Genomic DNA, 9580 nt, shown 5'->3' on the forward strand with positions numbered 1-9580 from the left:
AGTGCAGTGCTCAGAGCTACAGGCAGCAGGCAGGCTGTGCAGTGCAGTGCTGAGCTCAGAGCTACAGGCAGCAGGCAGGCTGTGCAGTGCAGTGCAGTGCTGAGCCCAGAGCTGCAGGCAGGCTGTGCAGTGTGGTGCAGTGCAGTGCTCAGAGCTGCAGGCAGCAGGCAGGCTGTGCAGTGCAGTGCTGAGCTCAGAGCTGCAGTGAGCAGGCTGTGCAGTACAGTGCAGTGCAGTGCTCAGAGCTGCAGTGAGCAGGCTGTGCAGTGCAGTGCTGAGCTCAGAGCTGCAGGCAGCAGGCAGGCTGTGCAGTGCAGTGTAGTGCTGCACCCCCAGCAGCATCCAGGATGTGTCCTGCTTTCAAGAGTGCAGTGTCTGTACTGAGGTCTACTGGATGGCTACAGGGTGGGGTGGGGAGGAGAGACAGGGCTGAGACAGCAGGGTGCCTTCCTTGTTGGCCTCAGAACACTCCATGGGGTAGCAGATTTCAGCATCAAATGCAGGGGTTCCCCAGAGAAGTTCCAAATGCACTGGTCTTTACAGAGCTCTTGGGAACTACAGAGTGGCATAATTTGGGGGGCTCAACCTGGAGCCTGTCCTGTGCCTTAATGGCCTTGACCTCCTGAGTGCCAAGTCCTGTGCTGTTAAGTGCCAAGTCCTGGGGTTATCATTCAGAGGCAGTGCTTCAAGAGGCAGTGGAGGATGAGGACATTCAGTAGAAATCCACCCTTGCTGGTGTGCAAAGAGCATAAAGTGCAGACAAAGCCAGAAGCCTTGCCAGAAAGCATGCTTAGGCCCCCCTCATCCCCACAGCTCTGCAGTGGCCTAGGCCGGATGACACAGCCCCTTGTGTGCTCAGTCAACTCCAGGGCCGGTCCTGGACCCACTCAGAAGAGAAGAACCACGGCACATTCAGCCTGGGCTGTGGACCCAGCGCCCGGAGCCTGAGTGAGGTGGTACGCTGCCGCTTGGCCGCACAGGAGCCCCACCCAGAGGCACCACTCCTGGCAGCCTGGACAGCACACCGCCCGAAGCAGGCCTGTCCAGGAACACACGCCCAGGCACAAGCATTGTAAGGGTCACACCGTTAGCAGCAACATGAGTCAGAGGAAGAGTGAGGTAAATCTGAGTGGAAGCCAGGGCATCACAGGTTGGGCACCCTCAGCCCCAGTGTCTTCTTTCAGAGCCACACCAGCCCTCACAATTCTGCCGCTCCCAAGACCAAGCGTGCCTCTCACTGGAGAAACACAAACTCTCAGTTCTCCTGAGCAAACTCCCAAAGAAGCAGTGCTAAGGAATAATCAATGAATTCACTCTGCCTCTTCATCTCACTGACCAAAATTATCCTAAGTAATCGAAACAGCAGGAGACAGTAGGGATACATTTATCCTTCAAAACCCACCAGGTTTAATCTAGAAACAAGTACCAAGTTAATGTCAGTAACAAATAAACAAGTTAATGCCAGATACAGAATTTACAAAATAAGGAAAAAATAAAACAAGAAAATAAAAGTGGCCGCTCCCTGTGAAAGTGATCTGTTTTTTACTTATGGCTTACAAAAGCACATAGCATGTGGCCCACACCCTATGTTTAAGTGCATTAAATGTGTTCACATTACTGTAAAACCAGTGCCATCAGCCATCTGCAGAACGGTTTTCAATCTCTGAAGTAAAGCCAGCCTGATACCAAAGCTGATCTCTTTACTCAAAAACTGTAGAAAGTATTGTATTGAATCATCAGAGCAAATGCTAATCACACTTGTGTTCCTAAGGACCTGTACAAGCCACCGAAAGGCAAAGGCAGTTGGCACTGCGTTTCCAAACAAGACTTCCTAACTATGAAGGCAGGCTGGACATGCTGGACCGAGCCCTATGGTAAATCTGAATTGCGAATGCAAACACACTTCTTAGAGTTACAATTCTAACCACATACTGCTCCTTCCCCTTGACGGAATCCCTTCCTTTTCACACCCACAGCCTGAGTCTTGTAGCTTCAAGGTGCAATGTGCCATAGTTTACAGGTTATTTTAAGGGGTTACCAAGCCAAGGTCTCCAAGAGTCAAGTTTCAGTGGAGGGAGCCTCCTGGAGCCTGGGTCTGGCAACCTAGATTCTTGGGGTACCAGTATCTTCCAAATTAACTTGAAGCTTCACACATAACAAACTGTCTCAGACACAGCGTGTGGTGCTTACAAGCCCCCTGGGGCCCTCAGGCAGGGCTGCATCACTGTTCCTGACACTTCTCAGAACCTGCCCTCTTGGTGAACCTGGCCAGTGACTCCTTCTTCAGCTGCATTAGACTCAGGATTAGCATCAAGGACTGTTGGCAGCACCCTTTTTTTCTGCACGTGTGATGTGCTTGTGTGTGTGCATGGCTAACCAAGACTTTGAGAACATAAACAGGTTCAAGAACACCACCCATGTTGTAAATGTGCTTCTTCATTTGCAGGAAATAAGCTTTGCTTTGTAGCTGAGATGGATGGGTTCCATGGGTAGGGATGGAACATGAACCATGAGAGGGACATTTTGAAAATAACTCTACACATGCCACGCACTATGTCTTTTTTACTACTCATGCTTTACACTGAAATGCATGTGAGTGGACCTGCAGTGACCTTCAGCGACCACTCTGCCCAGCTGCTGGGTCACAGGGCTGTGTTACAAGTGATCTCAAAGAGTCTGTCAACATCAATTTGTTTAGCTAGAAAGCAAATGAAGAAATGCCAACTAACCTCTGTTTCATACCCCACAGAAATCTCCTGCAATACATACTCAAATCTGACAGGACACAACTGACTCCAGGAGCAAGGAAGATGTAACGGGCCCTTTACAGGAGACATGCCACGCTTTCCATCTCCTCCTCAGAGGTTTCTGCCTTGGTGAAAACACATTAGCACCTCCACACGGGGAGTAACTGAAATACAGACCGGTGACACAATGCACCACGCCTTCTGTCATCCTAATCATCATCACCACCGATACCAGCGACCCCTGAAGGCCTTCCTTTCCTCCAGCCCACTTCCTGAGGGAAAACACAGCACACCGTAACCTGCAGCCACTCCATCTTCTCACAGGAGAACCCAGGCCCCACTGACACCAGACACTGTGGTCCAGACAGCACCTCTCCTGATGGATGGGAAAGGCTGAGTCACCTATGGAGACCAAACATACCCCACACTGGCCACCAGTGGGACTGTGTGCTAGCAAGCAATATAACAAGCGAACGAAACAACGTTGAAATGAGTTATCCAGCTTTATCATGCACACAACTTCCCTTGAAAGTCCAGGACAACCATCACCTAAATCTGTTTCCTTCATCAATAAAAGCAGACCTCTGAGCGCAGCTTGTAACTCACTGCATAATGCAACAGTCCAGCTTTTCTTGGCTTCTTCCAATTAACATGCAAACTAGAACTAAAAACAGCAACAAAGAGCAAACTATAAAATATCTAACTCAGGCATCCCATGTCTGAACTCTGCACTGATACACAACTTGACATTTCAAACCAAAGAAAGCAGGTACTTTACCTGTGTTCCTGTCTGGCAGGATGCAGCAGTGCTTCTGCAGGATGCCGGGCAGAACCTGTTTCAAAACAGATAAATAAAGCGCGCTTGGTTATTATGCAGAAGGAGGTATCTCATTAACTGATGCAAAGATTCTTCTAATAAGGTACAAAGTCATCACACCCAGGACAGGCCAACAAACTAAACAATATGGACACAGGTGGCGATACACAGTTTTCATCAAAAAGGTTAATCAGGTGAGTGTGCGGCATGTGTGCTCCTGAGACGGGCTGCCATGGGTGCTCACTCCCCCAGGGCCCTGGGAGATCTAGAAGGCCGCACCCAGGGGTCACTGCAGGTGGGCACACGGGCCCACCGATTTTCACGAAGGCTTTTAGAACAGCACATGCGATTAGAGCCTGAACGCGGAGCCTTGCTGCCCCTCAGGGAGGAGACACCTGAGGAAGGCTGTGCCGAGGTGGAAGAAGCCACCTTGCGTGACTAGCGAGGACAAAGGGAAAATGAGAGCATATAGATTTTCAAGAAAATTCCTCAGTGGAAAGCAACTGAGGAGCTCGGGCTAGAAGCTAATCTCCCGCTGATGAGTCTGAGGGTGACTTCATGCCCTGCCTCCTGAGCTGTGTAGAGAAACGTGAACCCTCCTCGCTCGCACGCACCCACATGCACCAGTGCCACCCCCTCCACTCCCTGTGGCTGCCAACAAAGCTCACAGGCCGGAAGCCAGACCCAGTCACCAGGGCCCAGGGCCCTGGAACTGCCCAGCTGGACTCACAGCCAGACCCAGTCACCAGGGCCCAGGGCCCCGGAACCGCCCGGCTGGACTCACAGGCCAGCCCAGGTGGAGCAGGGCCTCTCAGGTACCACAAAGGAAAGCAAGCTTCCCTCTTAACCACACCTCCCTCTTCCATCTCCCTCCAGTTATCCTGCATTGAGGGAAGAATAGATCTCTCCTAAGTACAACCCATCACAAGCAAGACAGACTGGTGACCTTTGACTCTGAACCTCTCAGGGACACAAAAAAGAAAGCAATGAGCAAATCAGTATTTGATAAATACCATGAAAAAATGTGTAATTAAGGCTTTGAAATCTTCCTCACTCACACCCAGCTGACTGCTTGAGCAAACACTGCTGAGACTATTGCTTACAAAGTGCTAAGAGCAGGACACCCATCATTGGTAGACAGCACGGCTGTTCTTCACCAGCCAGGACGTTCCTGTCTCTCTTCCCCCCACAGCAATGCCCGTACCCACCCACACGGCGGGCAGACTCCAGTGTCCAGTGCATCCAAAACTGTGCACCCTTCCTGGCCTGCTTGGAAAATGAAACTGCATTTCCACTAAAATCTCCTACCAAACCCACAAAACCCACAAAGGCCAGAGAGAAAAGTGCTGGCCAGCTCAGATCCCTTGTAACTGGACCCAGATCCATGCCCAGGACAGCAGGGGACATGGTTGCTGGGATAAGGCTCTCTTAAAGAAGGCCCACAGAACATGGCCACAGTGGGATTCTGTGTCCTTTCCCATTTCCCCTAGCACTGGTCCTGAGCCCCGGTGTAACAGTGGACCGCCCACAAGTCCCTCTCAAGGACAGCCCTGACGTACAGGGCTGTTTCTGCATGACCCCACCAAAAAATGAGCCAATTTCATCCAGGGGAATGTCGAGTGGGAAAGGCTTGCACGGCTTTGGAGAGGGAGGAACGGAGTGTCCCTGTGGACACGGCAGCCACAGGGAGCACCACCAGCAGCCAGCTCATGCCTGTAACCCTAGCTACTCAGAAGACTGCGACCTGAAGGCTGTAGTTCAAAGCCAGTCCTAGAAGAAAAGTCTGAAACACTCCATCTCCAAATGGCCAGCAAAATTGACACACTGAAAATCTGGCTCAAGTGGTAGAGTTCCAGTTTTGAGCACAAAAGTGAGTGAAAGTGTTAGGTCCAGAGTAGGAAGAAGATAAGGAATAAGGGAGGGAGGAAGACAGGGAGGGAAGAAGGGAGCAAGGACGAAAGAAGGAGAAGGAAGGAAGGGGGAGGGGAGACAAGAGAACATAGGAAAAAATACAAATCAAGAAATATTATTCACATGCAAAACAAAGATGGAACACTTACCACTGAATAGAATAATTTCAGCATTAACAAAGAAAAGAAGCTGGCACCTGTGGCTCAGGCTGGTGATACTACAGGAGGCTACGATCTGAGGATCGCAGATTGAAGCCAGCCTGAGCAAGAAGTCTGTGAGACTTCTCTCCAATGAATCACAGGAAAACCCAAGGTAGCAGTGGTGCTGTGGCTCAAGTGGTAGAGGGCCTTCCCTGAGTAAAAGGAGCCAGGGACCAGGGGCCAGAGAGCCGGGCTTGACCGCGATGGAGATCACAATGCTGCCACCCTGCAAAGCTGGCTTCCTCCCCCAGTGGGGCACCCCTGCAGGGTCCCCACAGATGCGCCCTCCCCTGAACCCATGTCCTGGGGCCTCATCCACAAGGGAGGATCCTCCCAGAGCTGTGGATATCAGGAGTAATTTCCAGACACGGGTCCTGAGGACCAGCCATTCCTGCACCCAGTGAGCTGGCCCTGGACGATGGGCGATGACGCTGGTGACGTCTAGTCCAGCTGCTAGCTCCCCCAGAGCACCCCAGGCTGCTGGCAAGGGGCACAAGTACCCATGCAACCCCAGGGGCTTTGACAGGCCCATCAGCATCACGTCCTCCCGCCAGGACAACCAATCTTCAAACACCCAAGTAGCATTTTATTCTACCCCAACAGGAAAACAGGAGCCAAAAGAAGGCATCAACAGTCCATGGTGGAATTTGTCTTGCCTTTCCTAAAGACAGACAATTGGCTTCAAAAATGGTGCTCATATCTAATCTTGACAATTTCCTCCCAGTCATGGACCTGGGAAGACACCTGTGCTAAATCTTGAATGGAGCTGCAGCCCGTGCAAATGCTACACACACATCCCTGCCCGCGGGGGCTCTGGCTGAAGGGGAGCCAGGCAGCAGTAATGGGTTTATTCTTCCTCTCTGAAGGATTTACAGAAGGCCGAAGAGGAGAATGAAATTACCCTTCCTGCCCAAAGGCACTTTTAAAAGTTCAATTCCACTCAACCTGCCTATTCTATGAGAGCGTTTAACTGCTGGGGATAATTGGAGACATTGTGCTCTGCTTGCCAGGAGCAGCCGTGTGACACAGAACACACTCAAAGGTCTCCAGAGTCCTCAGCAGCCGCCCAAGACTGGGGGCTCAGGCACCCTCGCACCCAGGGCCAGGTCTAAGGGCCTGTGTGTGACACAAGCCCAGATGATTCCAGCTGCGGATCTGTCCCCAAAGCAAACTTCAAAGTCTCCCTCCGCTATAACCCCACCTCCCTGCAGGTGCCGGTCTGCGTGGGGTAAACAGTGGGATCAAAGAGGCTGGAATTCAGTCCTGCAGGCTGGCTTCTGCCACTTCTCCATGACAGCCAGCAGCGGGCCCTGGCTACACACACGTGAGAAAATCAACCAGAGTTCAGGGCCGGAGGTGCCTGCAGCCTTGCCTCACTCAGCCAGAGTGCCTGCTGGGGCCCTGTCTCCACACCACACCAAGGGCATTCTGGGAGTGGAGGCCGGGCCTAGCATAACTCTGGGTACACAAGCATAACGTGGTAAAATGTAAGGGTTCAGAGTTCAAGCCAGGAAGGAGCAGTGTCATTCCTAACTGCCTTCAATGAGCCACTGGTTCTCCAGACCTCAGCCCAGTCCTCCACACACAGAGGACGGATGAGCAACCTGCTGACAGAAGGGAGGAGGCAGGAATCACGGCAGATCGTGGCCCGTTGGTCGGGGCTGCAGTGAAACCCTTTGTACAACTAATCTATACTAGCAAAATGGTGAAACAACATTTAAAAATGCGTGGAGCTGTTCATACACGCTCCCTGTAACAACTGATGGATGGCTGGCACCCACCAGCCACCACCACTGACCCAAACCGCAATGACACACAGTCACCAAACTCCAGCTTTGCAGCACTGGTCCACACGCACCGCGTGGATAGAAATGCCTGCTCAGGAGCTTCCTCGGGGTGTCTGTCCATCATCTGCACATCTGTCCATCATCCTCACGTCTGTCCATCATCCTCACATCTGTCCATCATCCTCACGTCTGTCCATCATCCTCACGTCTGTCCATCATCCTCACATCCATCCATCATCCTCACATCCATCCATCATCCTCACGTCTGTCCATCATCCTCACATTTGTCCATCATCCTCACATCCGTCCATTATCCTCACATCCATCCGTCATCCTCACGTCATCCTCACGTCTGTCCATCAACCTCACCTCCGTCCATCAGCCTCACATCCATCTGTCATCCTCACATCTGTCCATTATCCTCACGTCTGTCCATCATCCTTACGTCCGTCCATCATCCTCACGCCTGTCCATCATCCTCACATCCATCCATCATCCTCACGTCTGTCCATCATCCTCACATCCATCCATCATCCTCACGTCTGTCCATCCTCCTCACATCCGTCCATTATCCTCACGTCTGTCCATCATCCTTACGTCCGTTCATCATCCTCACATCATCCATCATCCTCACATCTGTCCATCATCCTCACGTCTGTCCATCATCCTCACATCTGTCCATCATCCTCATGTCTGTCCATCATCCTCACATCCACCTATCATCCTCACATCCGTCCATCATCCTCACATCCGTCCATCATCCTCACATCTGTCCATCATCTTCACATCTGTCCATCATCCTCATGTCTGTCCATCATCCTCACATCATCCATCATCCTCACGTCTGTCCATCATCCCTCATCCTCACGTCCATCCATCATCCTCACATCTGTCCATCATCTTCACATCTGTCCATCATCCTCACATCCATCCGTCATCCTCACATCTGTCCATCATCCTCACATCTGTCCATCATTCCCATACCCATTCATCATCCTCACGTCTGTCCATCATCCTCACATCTGTCCATCATCCTCATGTCTGTCCATCATCCTAACATCCGTCCATCATCCTCACATCCATCCATCATCCTCACATCTGTCCATCATCATCTGTCCGTCATTCTCACCTGTCCTGCTCTGGTACTGTCTTTTGAATGACTGAATAGGCCATTTGCATTTGCTTACTCTGCAGTCAGTTTTAAAATATCTGATTCCAGCCAGCCTCTGTCCAGTTCCAGACACCTAAGGGGGTGTGTCCAGAGACTGGGCATAAGAAGCCTCAGTAACTGTAACCTGCTGTGCTCTGTGGCTGGCCCAGCTGCGCAGTGCCCTCTGGACAGCCAGCCTGCCTCCTTGTGTTCTGAGACCCCCCAGCTCAGCCTCACCGCGCACCCAGGACCGACCCACACCTCACGTGCACACAGTTCAGCACACCCTGCTGAGGCCATGGGGGAGAACTTCCCGCAGCCTGAACCCATTCGTCTGCACCCTACACCCTGTGAACCCAGGGCTGCTTTCATCACCCTCCCACTGCTGAGTCCCCCTCACCCCACACAGGCCCCAAAACTGTCACCCACCTGAGACCACGAATGACTTGTGCTGAGCAGGCACCATGCCGCTGGCCCTGGTGACACGCGTCTAGGAGCCTGTGTTCCCCTGTCTTCCCATCTCCCTCCACCTCTCCCGCCAAGTCCCAGCACTAGGATGGGTGCCGAGCACCCACCTGCCTGGTCACCCCCCCAGCTCTGTATCCCAGGGGCTGCACAGGGTTGGGGTCCCCAGGGCCTCAGGGATGGGTCTGCAGCAGGGCTCCGGCAGTCTGCTTCCCTCCCTCCATTCCTTCCTCTGGCCACGCCTCTCCCACCAAGCCCACCCTGCCCCTGAGAGTCCCAAGAACTCCAGAAGCCTGCCTGCTTCAGAACTAGCACCGTGGCTCTCCCCACCACAGCCCGTTTCTCCTCTGAAGCTGGGAACAGGGACAGTGTCCCCAGATGTAGGAGCACTATGTGGCATGGTGCACACAGGAACACTACATGCATGGTGTGAGCACTGTGGCATGGTGCACGCAGGAACACTACATGCATGGTGTGAGCACTGTGGCATGGTGCACGCAGGA

General features: G+C 52.4%; 1 protein-coding gene across 1 annotated transcript in view; it reads right to left on the reverse strand.

The window, feature by feature from the left end:
- The window catches only part of Dlgap2 (discs, large (Drosophila) homolog-associated protein 2), a 463794-nt gene extending 460202 nt beyond the window's left edge, over positions 1–3592 (reverse strand). The window contains exon 1 of the mRNA XM_013024218.1: positions 3526–3592. The gene's annotated coding sequence lies outside the window, so the exon portion shown is untranslated. The remainder of the gene's footprint in view (positions 1–3525) is intronic.
- Positions 3593–9580: the final 5988 nt, after the last annotated feature.

Source organism: Dipodomys ordii, unplaced genomic scaffold, assembly GCF_000151885.1.
Source record: "Dipodomys ordii isolate 6190 unplaced genomic scaffold, Dord_2.0 Scaffold74, whole genome shotgun sequence".
NCBI classification, from domain to species: domain Eukaryota; kingdom Metazoa; phylum Chordata; class Mammalia; order Rodentia; family Heteromyidae; genus Dipodomys; species Dipodomys ordii.